This window comes from Orcinus orca, chromosome X (genome assembly GCF_937001465.1).
Source record: "Orcinus orca chromosome X, mOrcOrc1.1, whole genome shotgun sequence".
Classification (NCBI taxonomy): Eukaryota; Metazoa; Chordata; class Mammalia; order Artiodactyla; family Delphinidae; genus Orcinus; species Orcinus orca.
The window spans coordinates 63,170,995-63,188,536 of NC_064580.1; the positions used below are offsets into that span (position 1 = coordinate 63,170,995).

The 17,542-nt window shown below is 37.7% G+C and overlaps 1 protein-coding gene and 1 pseudogene across 4 annotated transcripts in view; both read right to left on the reverse strand.

Moving 5' to 3' along the window:
• The window catches only part of HDAC8 (histone deacetylase 8), a 243,971-nt gene that overhangs the window by 93,857 nt on the left and 132,572 nt on the right, over positions 1-17,542 (reverse strand). The gene's annotated exons all lie outside the window — the stretch shown is intronic.
• Positions 6,668-17,067, reverse strand: LOC117198675 (ADP-ribosylation factor-like protein 4A; annotated as a pseudogene).

The following is a 17,542-nucleotide window of genomic DNA, read 5'->3' on the forward strand; positions in this document are numbered from 1 at the left end:
TTGGCTATTTGGCAGATGGGGAAAAAGATGAAAAAGTTTAAGAAGTGAAGCATAAGTTTCTTTGTGGCACTGTTGGATGAGCACATTTTGAAGTGGTAAACAATGGGGACTGCCTGCCATGGTAACCTGTTGTATATTGCAAAACGGAGATATTAAGGTGTCAAGAAATGACCACCCTAAAATGTTACTAATGTTAAGGTAAACTGTAATGTCAAAAATTGTAACATGATTGTCTCGAGGTAATGCTGTAAAGACAGGTACTTAGATGACTGGCAAAGTGAGATGGGTGAACAAGAGAAAATCTGTCAGTGCATCTCCAGGAACGACCATGGAGAGGACTGTCTATTTTTGGACAATGGCGTCTTTGCTTCTGTAGACAGAACTATTCCTAGTATGGAGAAGGGCAATTTCTCAGGTACCTAGGCTTGATTAAAAGAAGAACAAAACTCTGGAGACTATCCAATTCCTTTTGTTCTAATTAGGTGTTTGCTGAGCAGCTTTATGGTGTATAACTTGTTTCTTGACTGGGACGACCCACCAGCCAGGAGGGCCTTTATGCTGTTGATCAAAGTCTTGTCTTGCCTAATATACTGCTCATTATAAATGACCACCTTGAGGTCTGCTTTATAAATCAGTCTCTGTGGCTTTGGCAGCATGATTCATTCCCCAGAGACTTAATCATCATGTGACTGAAAATGGGAGAGAAATGTGAGGTGGAAAAACTACAGAGCAGACTGGCTGGAGTATCCTCAAGTGCTCCTCTCCTATGAGGGCTGGCCTGAAGCAGCCAGTGGCTTTACCTATTAAATTAGAGCAATAATCATCTCTTATACTTGTTCAGTGCTTTTAACTTTCAAAGCACTTTCATATATATATATATATATATATAAAATCTAATTTTATCATTTCATCTATTATACCTTCTTTAGCTCATACTGTTTGCAAAAATACCTTTGTAGAGCAGTGGCAAAGACACCAAAAGAAGCAGTAATATTGTCAACACCTTGAAAAAAATCTGTCTATGATGGGACCTTGGCAAAATAAATCAAACTAAAGAAATAAGTGTAGTCAGAGTCTAGGCTGCAGTAAGGTGACCCGGGAATTTGGAGATAGGCTCAGAATGATTCTGAGAGTGAAATAACACAAAGACATGGTTGTAGATGTGTTGCTGATGGAGACCTGGGAAATATCCAAGTGTAATCAAGGTGATCAGGGCATATCTGCAAGACTGGAATGTACTCGAAGAAAGCTGCAATCTAATCAGTTTTACTGTAAACTCTCTGAAGAATAAGGTGCTACAGAGAGGTGGTGTACGAGTTATTTGAAAAAGAGGGATTAGAGAGTGAAGATATGTTACTGTTTGTCCAGCACCCCCCACTCCTCACTATGCAGAGGGACAGGAAGGGATGGGAGAGGGAAGTGTGTACATTTGTGCAGTGGCTGGAGAGCAGAGGGAGCTGGGTAGACCACGTATATGACAGACACACATATTGTGGTCCCTAAGGATGTAGACTCAATTATGAAACAGTCACTTCCTTCACTCTGATTCCATGCTCATCAAGTAACCTTCTGACTTACTAATTCAGTTTCCTAGGTCCCTTGATCCTGGGAAAGAAATGCCCTTGGAGTAGATAAGACTATTGTGGTTACCCAACAGGTATATCTTCCATTGTAAATAAATATAATTGCAATATATTTTATATGTCTCTTCCCCAATTTTTTTATTTTGAAAATTTTCAAATCTAAAGAGAAGCTGCAAAAACAGTAAAATAGATTTCTACTTTTTCTTAAACTAAATTTACCAATTTGTTGATGGAAGTTCAACTGCACCAGCACTATTTATTGAAAAGGCTGTCTTTCCTCCATTGAATTGCTTTTGGACCTTAGTCAAAAATCAGTTGGCTGTATTTGTGCGGGTCTGTTTCTGGGATCTCTATTCTGCTCTTTGATGTGTTTATTCCTTTGCCAATACCACACAGTCTTGATTACTGTACCTATATATTAAATCTCAAAATTGGTAAAGTGATTCCTCCCACTTCATCCTTCTTTTATAAAATTGTTTTAGCTATTCTAGTTCCTTTGTTTTTCCATATAAATTTAATAATAATCTTGTCTATATTTTCAAAAAACATACTGGAATTTTGATAGGAATTATTTTAAACTTGTACATAAATCTGGAAAGAATTGACATCTTTACTACGTGGAGTCTTCTAATCCATGAACACGGTATGTCTTTGCATGAATGTAGATCTTTGATATCTTTCATCAGGGTTTTGTAGTTTTAACATACAAGTCTGGTATGTGTGTGTGTGTATATATATATATATATATATATATATATATATATATATATATATATATATTGCAATACGCGGGCCTCTCAGTGTTGTGGCCTCTCCCATTGCGGAGCACAGGCTCCGGACGCGCAGGCTCAGTGGCCATGGCTCACGGGCCCAGCCGCTCCACGGCATGTGGGATCTTCCCGGACTGGGGCACGAACCCGTGTCCCCTGCATCGGCAGGCGGACTCTCAACCACTGTGCCACCAGGGAAGCCCTGGTATATTCTTTGTTAGATTTACACCTAAGTATTTCATTTTTTAAAAGCTGATTATAAATTGCATTGTATTTTAAATTTTGGTTTCCATGTGCTCATGGGTAGTACATAGAAATACAATTGATTTTTGTATGTCAATCTTGTATCCTGAGACCTTGTTGAAAACATTTATTAGTTCTAGGAGGTTTTTGTAGATTCCTTGGGATTGTATTGTAGACAATAATGTCATTTGCAAATAGGGACAGTTTTATTTTTTCCTTTTTGTTTTGTATGCTCCTCAGATGCTGCTTGTTATGTCTTTCAGCTATGGAATGCACAGAGCAGAGATACTGGTCTGTAGTTTTCCTTTTTTTGTACTGTCTTTGTCTGGTTTTGGTATCAGGATAACACTGGTTTAATGAAATGAGTTGTGAAGTGTTTCTTCCTCTTCTATTTTCTGGAAAGATTTAGATTTGGTTTGAATTCTTCTTTAAACATTTGGTAGAATCCTCCAGTGAAACCATCTAGGCCTGGAGCGTTCTTTTTGGGAGTTTTCAAATACAAATTCAATTTCCTTAATAGTTATAGGTTATTCAAATAATTTCATATTTGGCGAGTTGCAGTAGTATGTGGTTTTTGAGGAAGCAGTTCATTTTATTTAACTTGTCAAGTTTATGTGTGTAGAGTTGTTAGATGTATTCTGTTATTACCCTTTTGATGTCTGTAGGGTTTGTGGTGATACCCCACTTCACTCTTGATTTTGGCAATTTATGTCTTCTCCGTTTTTAAATTTGTCAGTCCTGCTAGAGATCTGTCAATTTTACTGACATTTTCAGAGAACCACCTTTCTGTTTCATTTTCTATATTATTATTGTTTTCAGTTTCATTTAATTTGCTCTACCTAGTATGTTAAGGTGGCAACTTAAATTATTGATTTGAGATTATCCTTTTTTTTTTTAGGATTTGGTGCTGTAAATTCCCCTCTCAGCACTGATTTAGCTGTGTCCCACAAATTTTGGTATGTTGTATTTTCATTTTAAATCATTTAAATGTAATTTGTGATTCTCCATGAAATTTGCTTTTTGACAAATGGATTATTCAGGAGTGTGTTTTTTAAGTATCTAAATGTTTGGAGATTATCCTATTATCCTTTATTAATTTGTTTGATTCTATTTTGGTCAGAAAATATACCCTGTTTGATTTCCTTATTTTAAATTTGCTGAGATTTCTTTGTGGTCCACGATGTGGTCTATCTTTATTTTTAAAATTTTAATATCATTGTGATAAAGTATATAAAACATAAAATATGCCATTGCAACCATTTTAAGCAGAATATTCAGTGTATTAAGTACATTCACAGTATTGTGCAATCATCACCACTATCTATTCCAAAACTTTTCTATCACCCCAAATAGAAATTCTGTACCCATTAAGCAATAACTCCCCATTACCCCTTCCCCCAATCCCTGGTAACTTCTAACCTACTTTCTGTCTATATGAATTTGCCTATTGTAGATATTTTGTGTAAGTGGAACTATATAATATTTGTCCTTTTGTGCCTGGATTATTTCACTTGGCATAACGCTTTCAAGGTTCATCCATGTCATAGCTTATATCAGAACATCATTTCTTTCTATGGCCAAATAGTATTTCATTGTATGGATATACCACGTTTTGTTTATCCATTCACCTACTGATGGACATTTGAGCTATTTCACCTTTTGCCTATTGTGAATAATGCTACAGTAAACACCGAATACAAGTATCTGTTTAAGTCCCTGTTTTCAGTTCTTTTGGGTATATAACTTGGAGTGTAACTGCTGGGTCATATGGTAATTCTATACTGAACTTTTTGAGGAACCACCAAACTGTTATCCACAGTGGCTGTGCCATTTTACATTCCCAGTGGCAATTTACAAGAGTTCCAATTTCTCCACATCCCCAGTAACACCTGCTATTTTCATTTTAAAAATTATAGTTATCCCAGTAAAGTGGTTTCTCATTGAGGTTTTGATTTGCAGTTCCCTAATAACTAATGATGTTGAGCATCTTTTCATGAGCTCATTGGCCATTTGTAAATCTTCTCTGGAGAAATGTCTATTTAATTCCTTTGCCAATTTTTTTTAAACATCTTTATTGGAGTATAATTGCTTTACAATGGTGTGTTAGTTTCTGCTTTATAACAAAGAGAATCAGCTATACATATACATATATCCCCATATCTCCTCCCTCTTGCGTCTCCTTCCCTCCCACCCTCCCTATCCCACCCCTCTAGGTGGTCACAAAGCACTGAGCTGATCTCCCTGTGCTATGTGGCTGCTTCCCACTAGTTATCTATTTTACATTTGGTAGTATATATAAGTCCATGCCACTCTCTCACTTCGCCCCAGCTTACCCTTCCCCCTCCCCATGTCCTCAAGTCCATTCTCTACATCTGTGTCTTCATTCCTGTCCTGCCCCTAGGTTCTTCAGAACCATTTTTTTTCAGATTCCATATATATGTGCTAGCATATGGTATTTGTTTTTCTCTTTCTGACTTACTTCACTCTGTATGACAGACACTAGGTCCATCCACGTCACTACAAATAACTCAATTTTGTTTCCTATTATGGCTGAGTAATATTCCATTGTATATATGTGCCACATCTTCTTTATCCATTCATCTGTCAACTGACACTTAGGTTGTTTCCATGGCCTGGCTGTTGTAAAAAGAGCTGCAGTGAACATTGTGGTACATGCCTCTTTTTGAATTATGGTTTTCTCAGGGTATATGCCCAGTAGTGGGATTGCTGGGTCATAGGGTAGTTCTATTTTTAGTTTTTTAAGGAACCTCCCTACTGTTCTCCATAGTGGCTGTATCAATTTACATTCCCACCAACAGTGAAAGAGGGTTCCCTTTTCTCCACACCCTCTCCAGCATTTATTGTTTACAGATTTTTTGATGATGGCCATTATGATTGGTGTGAGGTGATACGTCACTGTAGTTTTGACTTGCATTTCTCTAATGATTAATGATGTTGAGCATTCTTTCATGTGCTTGTTGGCTATCTGTATATCTTCTTTGGAGAAATGTCTATTTAGGTCTTTTGCCCATTTTTGGATTGGGTTGTTTGTTTTTTTGATATTGAGCTGCATGAGCTGCTTGTAAATTTTGGAGATTAATCCTTTGTCAGTTGCTTCATTTGCAAATATTTTCTCCCATTCTGAGGGTTGTCTTTTCGTCTTGTTTATGGTTTCCTTTGCTGTGCAAAAGGTGTTAAGTTTCATTAGGTCCCATTTATTTATTTTTGTTTTTATTTCCATTGCTCTAGGAGGTGGGTCAAAAAGGATCTTGCTGTGATTTATGTCATAGAGTGTTCTTCCTATGTTTTCCTCTAAGAGTTTAATACTTTCTGGCCTTACCTTTAGGTCTTTAACCCATTTTCAGTTTCCTTTTGTGTATGGTGTTAGGGAGTGTTCTAATTTCATTATTTTACATGTAGCTGTCCAGTTTTCCCAGCACCACTTATTGAAGAGGCTGTCTTTTCTCCATTGTATATTCTGGCCTCCTTTATCAAAAATAAGGTGACCATATGTGCGTGGGTTTATCTCTGGGCTTTCTATCCTGTTCCATTGATCTATATTTCTGTTTTTGTGCCAGTACTATACTGTCTTGATTACTGTAGCTTTGTAGTATAGTCTGAAGTCAGGGAGCCTGATTCTTCCAGCTCCATTTCTGTTTCTCAAGATTGCTTTTGTTATTCGGGGTCTTTTGTGTTTCCATACAAATTGTGAAACTTTTGTTCTAGTTCTATGAAAAATGCCATTGGTAGTTTGTTAGGGATTGCATTGAATCTGTAGATTGCTTTGGGTAGTATAGTCATTTTCACAATGTTGATTCTTCCAAGCCAAGAACATGGTATATCTCTTGATCTGTTTGTATCATCTTTAATTTCTTTCATCAGTGTCTTAGTTTTCTGCGTACAGGTCTTTTGTCTCCTTAGGTAGTTTATTCCTAGGTATTTTATTCTCTTTGTTGCAATGGTATATGTGAGTGTTTCCTTAATTTCTCTTTCAGATTTTTCATCATTAGTGTATAGGAATGCAAGAGATTTCTGTGCATTGCCAATTTTTTTTTTTTTTTTTTAGGCTGACACTCTTCAAAGTTTTATTTCACTAACTTCAGGTCAAATTTCCACAGCTGTTTTCTGGTCAATTTTATATCTTTGTTTGGCTTCCCAAAATGGTAGTACCAAAAGATTTGTGGGGTAGGGAGAAGAGGCCATTTTAAGAAGCACTGTATTTACTCATCTTCCACAAGGCAACAGAGTTGGACATCTGATTGTTCAACCAAACAAAGCTTTAACAGCATCCAGGAGGGCAGGCAGGCAAACCAGGCTGTCGACACTCTTCCATTTGTCAAAATCAGACCACAGAAAACCTACTCCACACAGACCTAAAAGGTTATCACCATTCATCTTTTCTTTTTCTGCTGCTGCAAAATTTTTCTTCTTTTAATTATCATATCATGTAGTTTCTCAAGTCCTTCCTTCAGTCCATCACCTATGATTGCACAGGTGGGCTGAAAATGCCAGGGAGTTGATGAGCTCAGTTCACTCATTGCTAACAATTTCTCAATTTCTGAGAGAGAAAATGAGTTCCTCAGGTCTTGTTTTTTAGCAACTATAAGCACAGGAACTCCTTGATTTTCTGATATCCTAGTTATTTTATGAAGTTCAGTTTTGGCTTCTTCCATCCTTTCAACATCAACAGAGTCCACAACAAACACAATGCCATCTGCGCATCTGGTATATGACTTCCACAGTGGCCTTAATTTCTCCTGACCACCTACATCCCAGAAGTGAAAAGTTACTTTTAGAATTTCCCAAGGTTACCTTAATTTTTTCCATGTTAAATCCTTTGGTAGGTACGGTATTACAATTTCATTGAACTGCAGCCTGTATAACACAGTTGTCTTTCCAGCAGAGTCCAAACCCATAATGACAATGTGGAAGGACTGAAATGAAGGCAGGCTGGACAGGATCAAAGTCTGGTCTGACAATCCATTCCCCATTTCCATCTGCAAAGAAGTGTTCCAAACTGAAAGGCTTTCTTCTTACTGCTTGAGAACTCTTCTTCCTAGGGGATCCAGCTACCAGACTCCCGAATTGGAGCCTGGATCCAAATGAGAAAGCATTGGTAGGCTTTTCTACTTGGGGGCAGAGAAGCACCCCACCGCCACTCAGCTTAGCTCTCCACGCAACTCTGGTGGTTGCCTCACTAGAAACCGTGGCTCCAGACTATGACCACACCCACTCCACGTGGCCCACCCCTGAGCCCCAATCCCATTGGTCACCTGTGTCAGCGCGTCCATGCCACACGCGCCCCTGCGCCCTAACTGGTGAGAGTAACTGCCGCTCCCAGCATGGCAGAGCCAGGCTCTCCCTCGGTCCACAGGCACCACCTTTTGCCTTCAAGTTAGAAAAGAGGGCACCTGTGGAGGAGCCGAGCGACCCCTGCAGGGGAAGGGGAGCCTCGGCCGGTCGGTCACGTCACCGCCAGCCGGCTCGCTCCGCCCACCCGGGTGCACCTGCAGTGCAGACACCGTGCCGAGGTTCTCACATCCAGCCCGCGGTCACCGCTGGTGTGTTTAACCCTTTGTCCGCTGGCCAGAGGGTGCTCCCTGTGGCTGCGCCAGCCCACAGGAGTGAATGATCTGACCTGCGGCAGCTACCGGGGAAGGCCTGCTGTCCCTGCAGCACGATCCCTTCACCTCACCGCTCCGCACCCAGCCTGCCAATTTTTCAAATGGGTTATTTGTCTTCTTGTTGAGCTTAGGAGTTTTTTATATATTATGAATATTAAATCCTTATTAGATGATTTGCAAATATTTTCTCCCATTCTATAGATTTTCTTTTCACTTTCTTGATAATGTATTTTGATCCACAATAGTTTTAAATTTTTATAAGTCAAATTCATCTATTTTTTCTCTTGTTGTCATGTCTAAGAATCCACTGCCAATTCCAAGGTCATGAAGATTTATGTTTTATGTTTTCTTCAAGAATTTTATGGTTTTAGGTCTTATATTTAGACTGGTGATCTATTTTGAGTTAATTTTTGCATATGGTGTGTGGTAGGGAGTCCAACTTCATTGTCTTGCATGTGGATATCCAGTTGTCCAAGCACCATTTGTTGAAGAGATAATTCTTTCCCCATTAAATGAATTTGGCATCTTTGTTGAAAATCAATTGGCCATAGATGTATGGGTTTATTTCTGGACTTACAATTCTATATCATTGGTCTATATGCCTGTCCTTCTGCCAATACCACACTGTTTTGATTACTGTAGCATTGTAGTAAGTTTTGAAATTGGGAAGCGAGTCCTATAACTTTGTTCTTTTTCAAGATTGTTTTGGTTATTTGGGGCCTCTTGAGATTCCATATGAATTTGAGGATTGGCCTTTTCATTTCTGCAAAAAAAAAGGCTGTTGAGATTTTGACAGGTATTACAGTGAATCTATAGGCTGCTTTGGGCAGTACTGACATATTAACAATATTAAGTCTTATAATCCGTGAATATAGGATGCTGTTCCATTTATTTAGGTCTTCCTTAATTTCCTTCAGCAAATATTTTGTAATTTTCAATGTACCAGTCATTCACCTCCTTGGTTAAATTTATTCTTGGGTACTTTATTCTTTGGGATGCTATATGGAATTGCTTTCTTAAAAAGTTTTGGATTGTTTATTGCTGGTGTATAAAAACACATTTGATTTTGTGTGTGTATTGTAACCAGCAAAATTGCTGAGTTTGTTCATTAGCTCTAGTAGCTTTCATGTGGATTCTTTGGAATCTTCTATATGTATGATCATGTCATCTGTGAATAGGGAGAGTTTTATTACTTGCATTCCAATCTTAATGCCTTTTATTTCCTGTTTTCTTGTCTAATTGCTCTGGCTAGAAATTCTAGTATAATAGCAGTGGTAAAAGTGGGTGTCTTGTCTTAATTCCTGATCTTAGTGGGAAAGTGTTCATCTTTTACCATTGACTATGTTAGCTGTAGGTTTTTCATAAATGCCCTTTATCATGTTGAGGAGTTTCTGTTTATTCCTGGCATTCTGAATGCTTTTATCATAAGTGGGTGTTGGATTTTGTCAAATGCCTTTTCTGCATCAATTGAGATGATCATGTAGCTTTTCCCCTTTGTTATATTAATGTGATGTATTATATTGATTGATTTTCTTATGTTGAACCATCCTTGCACACCTGGGTTAAATTCCCCTTGGTCATTTTAATATGCAGTTGAATTCAATTTCCTAGTATTTTGTTAAAGGACTTTTGCATCTATAATCATAAGATATTTGGGGCTGTAATTTTCTTTTCTTGTTAGGTCTTTATCTGGCTTTGGTATCAGGGCAATGGTGGCCTCCTAGCATGAGTTGGGAAGTGTTCAATCTTATTCAGTTATCTGGAAGAGTTTGAGGCAAATTGGTATTAATTCTTTAAATGTTTTGTAAAACTCACCAGTGAAGCCATCTGGTTGTGACTTTTCTTTGTTGGGAGGTTCTTCATTACTAATTCAATTTAAATATTTTACTTGTTACAGATCTATTGAGATGCTATATTTCTTCTTGAGTCAGTTCTGGTAACTTTTTTATTTCTAGAATTTGTCCATATCATCTAGGCAATCTAATTTGTTAGCATACAATTGTTAGTTGCATTCTCTTATAATCTTAAAACATATCTCTGTAAGTTTGGCAATAATGTCCTTCATTTATTTATTTATTTATTTATGGCTGCACTGGGTCTTAGTTGCCGCATGTGGGATCTTTCGTTGAGGTGTGTGGGCTCTTTGTTGTGGTTCACGGGCTTCTCTCTAGTTGTGGCACATGGGCTCCAGAGTGTGTGGGTCTAGTAGTTATGACATGCGTGCTCTCTAGTTGTGGCGTGTGGGCTCCAGAGCATGTGGGCTCTGTAGTTGTGGCATGTGGGCTCTCTAGTTGTGGTACATGGGCTCAGTAGTTGTGGTGCTTGGGCCTAGTTGCCCCACGGCCTGTGGGATCTTAGTTCCCTGACCAGGGATTGAACCTGCGTCCCCTGCATTGTAAGGCAGATTCTTAACCACTGGACCACCAGGGAAGTCCCAATGTCCTTCCGTTGATTTCTGAATTTAGTTATTTGTGTCTTCTCTCTCTCTCTCTTTTTTCTTTATCAGTCTAGCTAAAGGTTTGTCAATTTTGTTGCTCTTTTTTTTAAAAAAAAGATTATTCATTTATTTAGTTTTGGCTGCATTGCTGTGCGTGGGCTTCCTCTAGTTGTAGTGAATGGGGGCTACTCTTTGTTGCAGTGTGTGGGCTTCTCATTGCGGTGGCTTCTCTTGCTGCAGAGCACAGGCTCTATGTGCACGGGCTTCAGTAGTTGTGGCACATGGGCTCAGTAGTTATGGCCCATGGGCTATAGAGCACAGGCTCAGTAGTTGTGGTGCATGGGCTTTGCTGCTCTGCAGCATGTGGGATCTTCCCATACCAGGGTTTGAACCCATGTTCCCTGCATTGGCAGGCGGATTCTCAACCACTGCACCACCAGGTAAGTCATTGTTCCTTTTTTCAAAGAACCAACTTTTGGGTTTGTTCATTCTCTGTACTGTTTTTCTATTCTCTATTTAATTTATTTCTATTCTAATCTTTGTTGTTTCCTTTCTTCTGCTAGCTTTGGATTTAGTTCTCTCTTCTTTTTCTAGTTCCTCAAGATGTAAAAGTAGTTTATTGATTTGAGATCTTCTTTTTAATGTAGGCATTTACAGGTATAAATTTCCCTCTGATTATGGCTCTTGCTGCATCTCATGAGTTTTATATGTTGCATTTTCATTTTCTTTCATTGCAAAGTATTTTCTCATTTCCACTGTGTTTTCTTCTTTGATCCATTAGTTGTTTTAAGAGTGTGTTGCTTAATTTCCACATATTTTTGAACTTCTCACTTTCCCCTCTGTTGTTGTTTCTTTTAGCTTTATTCCACTGTGGTTAGAAAAGACAGTTTGAATGATTTCAATCTTCTTAAATGTATCGAAACTTGTTTTGTGGCCTAACATATGGTCAATCCTGGGGAATGTTCTATGTCCACTTGAAAAGAATGTGCATTCTGCTGTTGTTGGGGGGAATGTTCTCTCTATGTATCCTTCTGGTCTAATTGGTTTATAATGCTATTCAAGTTCTCTATTTCCTTATTGACCTTATGTCTAGATGTTCTAACTATTATTGAAAGTGGTATTTGAAGTCTCCAACTATTACAGTAGAACTGTCTATTTTTCTTCTCAATTCTGTAAATGTTTGCTTTCTACACTTTGGGGCTCTGTTGTATAGTATAAATAGGTTTATAATTGTTATATATTCCTGATGAATTGATCCTTTTATCAATATATAATGTCTTTGTCTCTTGTAACACTTTTTGACATAAAGTCGATTTTGTCTGATATTAGTATAAGCCAACCTCAGCTCTTTTTGGTTACCATTTGCATGGAATATTTTTTTCCATCCTTTCTTTCACTTTCAACCTACTTATTTCTTTGGATCTAAAGTAAATTTCTCATAGACAGCATACAGTTGCACCGTGGTTTCTTTTTTTAATTTACTCTGCCCAATCTCTGCCTTTAATTGGACACTTTAATTAATTTACATTTAATGTGTTTGCTAATAAGGAAGGCTTTCTGCCATTTCTTATACTATCTTTGTCCCTCATTTATTACATTAATGTCTTCTTTTGTATTTAGTTGATTATTTGTAGTGAACCTTTTTGATTCTCTTCTCATTTCCATTTGTACATTAAAAGAACATTTATTTTGTAGTTACCATAGGAATTACATTTAACATCCTAAATTTATTATAATATAGTTTGAATTGATACCAACTTAACTTCAATAGCATATAAAAACTCTGCTATTATTCAGTTCCATCCCTTCCTTATGTTGTTGTTGTCACAAATTACATCTTTAGATATTGTGTGCCCAATAACAGATTTATAATTATTCTTATGCATTTGTTTTTTATGTCATGTAGAAAAGAAAGAGTGGAGTTACAAACCAAAAGTGCAATACTAGCTTTTATGTTTGCCCATGTAGTTCTCTTTACCAGAGAACTTTATTTCTTCATATAGCTTCACGTTATTGTCTAGTGTCCTTTCATTTCAACTTGAAGGACTTCTTTTTGCCCCATTTTTTCTCAGGTAGGTCTAGTGTTAACAAACTCCCTCAACTTTTGTTTATCTGGGAATGTCTTAATTTCTCCCTCAATTTTTTTTTTCTTTTCTTTTTTTTTTCTTTGCGGTACGCGAGCCTCTCAGTGTTGTGGCCTCTTCCGTTGCAGAGCACAGGCTCCGGACGCGCAGGCTCAGCGGCCATGGCTCACGGGCCCAGCCGCTCCACGGCATGTGGGATCTTCCCGGACCAGGGTACGAACCCGTGTCCCCTGCATCGGCAGGTGGACTCTCAACCACTGCGCCACCAGGGAAGCCCCTCCCTCAATTTTGAAGAAGAATTTTGCCGAATATAGAATTCTTAGTTGACAGGTTTTTTTTTCCAGTGCTTTAAATATGTCATCCAACCACCTTCTGGCCTACATGGTCTCTGATGAGAAATCAGCTTTTAATCTTATTGAGGATCCCTTGTATGTGACTAGTTGCTTCTCTTTTGCTGCTTTCAAGATTCTGTTTGTTTGTCTTTCAAGAGTTTGATTGTAATGAGTGTTGGTGTGGATTGCATCTATCCTCCTTGGAATTCATTGAGCTTCTTGGATGTGTAGATAATGTCTTCCATCAAATTTGGGAAGCTTTCGGCCTTTACTTCTTTAAACATTCTTTCTGACTTTCTCTCTCTCTTTTTCTTCTGGGACTCCCATAATGGTGTCCCATGGGTCCCTTAGGCTCTGTTCTCCTTTCTTCATTCTTTTTTTCTTTCTGTCCCTTGGACTGGGTAATTTTAATTTTCCTATCTTCAAATTCACTGATCTTGTGCCTGAAGCTTCTGGTGAATTGCTAGCATTTTGACAGATTTCCTTGAATGTCAGGAGTTTTTTAAAATGACAAAAAACACCTCTTCCAGTCTTTAAGGTCTTCTCAGGTCTTTTCTGAGCATGCTATATGCCCTGGGCATTTCCCCATATACACAGGTGCTTTTGACTGCCTTCATTTTCCAAAGAAATACTCTCTCTGGCTTTTCCTCCCAGGCCTTAGGTTGTCTATTTTATGTCTAAACTGCAATCTTTTGCCTCAGGAATCTGTGGGTTGTTCATCTACATTACGATGTTTTCAAGCAATGCTCACCACTTTTATGACCTAGTTGAGTTTCAAGTTAGGTGTAACAGAGATGAGTACCCTGCATCTGTCATCCAGGTAGCCCCTGACAGGTTAGAATAAATCTACACAGTAATTTTCAAATAAGGTCTACTCTCTTCCCTCTTGAACCATGGTCCAGGGTTCTACACTAGGAACATATTTTCGAGAGTGCTGCCCATTTGGGATGGGAGTAGGACAAGGGCAAGTAAAAATGCCATAAAGCTCTCCTACCATTAAAAAGCTAGGTACCTTTTTACTTGTACCATGAGCTGTTGTTTTCCTTTAACAGTTTATTCCAGGGGGCATTGCATTTGAACTAGGATTACATGGTACACCTTGATATGACCCTTAACTTTTATTTATTTCATTTGTATTTTGATCAAAGTAATAGTTTAATAACATGCACATAGTTTACAAAGTTAAACATTACCTAAGTCTTACGATGACACACAGCAGTTCTCTAACTTATCCCTTCATGTTTCCAATTTCTATTTCCAACAAACAGCCACATTTCATTCTTTTAGTCACTTCTAGTACTTCTCTGTATATATTCAAATAAAATGAGAAGATTGGTAGTTGTTTTTCAATATTTGATATGCTCTACTGACTTCCTTCTATGGAAGATTATAATTGAGTCCTACTACTATCTCCCACATCCATCTACACACACATTTCACCTTGTCTCATACTCCACATTTAATTATCCCAGAATTGTTGGCCAAATTAACATTCAGTGTTTAAAGTTATGGTGACAACAAATACTGTTCACAGCTGAGCCAGCTGCTATACAGTATGGCTACTTTTCCTTCCCTGGAAATTTTTTTCCTGGAATTAATAATTACCTCACCTTATATATGTTGTCTAGCTTTCTATGTACTTATCATTAATGCATATCAATTCCTATGTATTTATCACTAACTCATGCCACACTCTTTGACAAAACTGTAGTATTCTCAACCACACCAGGCAATCTGTGAATTCCACCTTCTCCTTTCCCTGAAGCTCTCCAATTTGGACTGTTTGATTTCTAGGCCTCTGTACAGCTGGTATATGGGACCTTCTCCTCACTGCCATCCTGAGAAATCCCTGCTGTTCTCTCCTGCATTGGATCCTCTGTTTCCTGGATCATATGTCTTCTGCTTTCTGGATTTACTGCCCTCGTTTTGTTGGGTACCTACTCCAAGATTCCTGAACTTGCATGCCTGAAAATGTCTGTATTCTATCCTTGCAATTGATTGGTAGTTTGGCTGCATATGGAATTCAAGGCCCAATGTCTTCAAGCTTTCAGTATTGTTGATAAGAAGTCCAAAGCCATTCTGATTTTAGAACCTTTTTGTGTGACCCCAAATTTTCCTCCCTAGAAGCTTTATAGCTTTTAGAATAATTTCTTTTCCCCTTTGCTCTAAAGTTTTATGATATGACTTGAGGTGTGTTTTTCCTTTATGGTGCTGGGCAACCAGTGGGCCCTGTCAGTCTGGAAATTAATGTCCTTAGGTTTGGGGGAGATTTTCTTTTATTATTTATTCGATAATTTCCTCTCCTTAATTTTCTTCTCAAGAATTATTTTTATTGGATGTTGGACCTCATGGATTAATTGTTTAATTTTCTTATTTTTCTCTTTTCCGTTTCTCATCTCTCTACCTATTAATTGTTTTCTTAGAGATTTCTTCAACTATATCTTCCAACACCTTGTTGAAAAAAAATTTTTAAACCACTTTAGTCATTTCTAAGCGTTCAGTTCAGTGGCATTAAGTACATTCACAAAACTGCAACCATCATCACTATGCATTTGCAGAACTTTTTTTTTTGCAGAACTTTTTAATCATCTTAAACATAAGCTACAAACCCATTAAACAATAACTCCCTATTCTTCCCTCTCCCTAACCCCTGGTAAACTCTAAATCTACTTTCTGTCTCTATGAATTTGCTTATTCGAAGTACCTCATATAAGTGGAATCATACATTGTTTGCCATTTTGTGTCTGGCTTATTTCACTTAGCATACTGTTTTTAAGGTTCATCCATATTGTAGTATGTATTAGAATTCCATTCCTTTTAAAGGCTGATTAATATTCCATTGTATGTAAATACCATATTTGTTTTTCCATTCATCTTTTGATGTATATTTGGGTTGTTCCCACCTTTTGGCTTTTTAAAATAATGCTGTAATTACAGTGATATACAAGTGTCTGCTTTCAATTCTTTGGGGAATATACCTAGAGGAAGAATTGCTGGGTCATATGGTAATTCTGTGTTTAACTTTTGGGGGAACTGTCAAGCTGTTTTCCACAGTAGCTGCACAATTTTACATTCCCACCAATAAGGCACAAGGGTTCCAATTTTTCCATGTCCTTACCAACACTTGCTATTTTCCATTTAAAAAATAATATCCATCTTAACAGGTATGAAGTGATAACTCACTGTGGTTTCTTACCACTGTAAAGTTGACTTTTCTTTGATTTGGCATTTTCTTGATTGCTGTAAACCTTTGACTGTTTCCAGAGTTTTGACAAGTTGTTTCTGACAGTTTCTGTTTGTTTTTCTATGCTTCTGTGGAGTGATGGTAGCTCAGCATTGCCTACTCCATCATTTTTATATGGTATATCTTGGTATATGTTCCATGGGTGCTTGAGAAGAATGTATATTCTGCTGTTATTGGGTGAAGTGTCCTATAACTGTCAGTTAGATCCTCTTGGTTGATGGTTGTGTTGAGTTCTTCTTTATCTTTCCTGATTTCCTGTCTAGTTGTTGTATCACACCCATAACAGGAACGGATAAAACTAACTTCTTTCTCCCAATGAAGGTAAGAGAACTTAAGGTAGCTTAGGGAAGAATATAAGCGAGAGTTTCCATGACTTTCTAAGAGCCTGATGTCTTTCAATTGCAGGTCTGCCTCTGCTGCTTCATCTCCCACTATTTCCTCAGATACCCTACATACATAGTAAACTATTTATAGTTCCCCAAGACCATGTGCTCTTTTACCTTTCTCTGGCTTTGTACCTGCAATCACTTTTCTTGAAATGTCCTCCCCTTGAGTATCTTTAAAGATTCAGCTCATATATTACCTCCCTTATGAAACTTTTGCTGATCACTTAGAGCAACTTGAATATATCTTTCTTTGGATGCTAATTTACAATGAAGCTAATCATAAATCTTCAAAGTCCCTCACTTGGACAGACACTTTCCAAGGTCCTGGGAGGAGCCCTAACATTATTTTACAAGGGTATATATATATATATATATATATATATATATATATATATATATATATATATATATATACCCTTGTAAAATAATATGTACATTATATAAAATAAAAAATATATATATATAATCTAATTTGCAAAGTAAGATATTTAACCATATTCAGTTAAGACTTTTCTCCAGTCTGACTTTTCCTCCATCAGACATCCCCCTTGTGTTGGGTGGCACTGGAGTGGCTAAGAGGAAATTGAGTTGTGGATAGATTTAGTTTGGGTTTAATGGGATATATTTATGTGGTTTGCAATGACTTATGTGTATAGTTAATTTATTGCTAATGGTGTAGGAATGGCTTCAGGAATGCTCCCATAACCTGATGTCTTGGCTCACCCAGCATCTTTACACAAAACAGAGAGAGCCAGAGGTATTATAGCCATATGAATGTATCCTATAGTGCCCTGTCTTAGACATGTTGGGGAGCAGAGGAGAAACAAAGCTTGAAATGT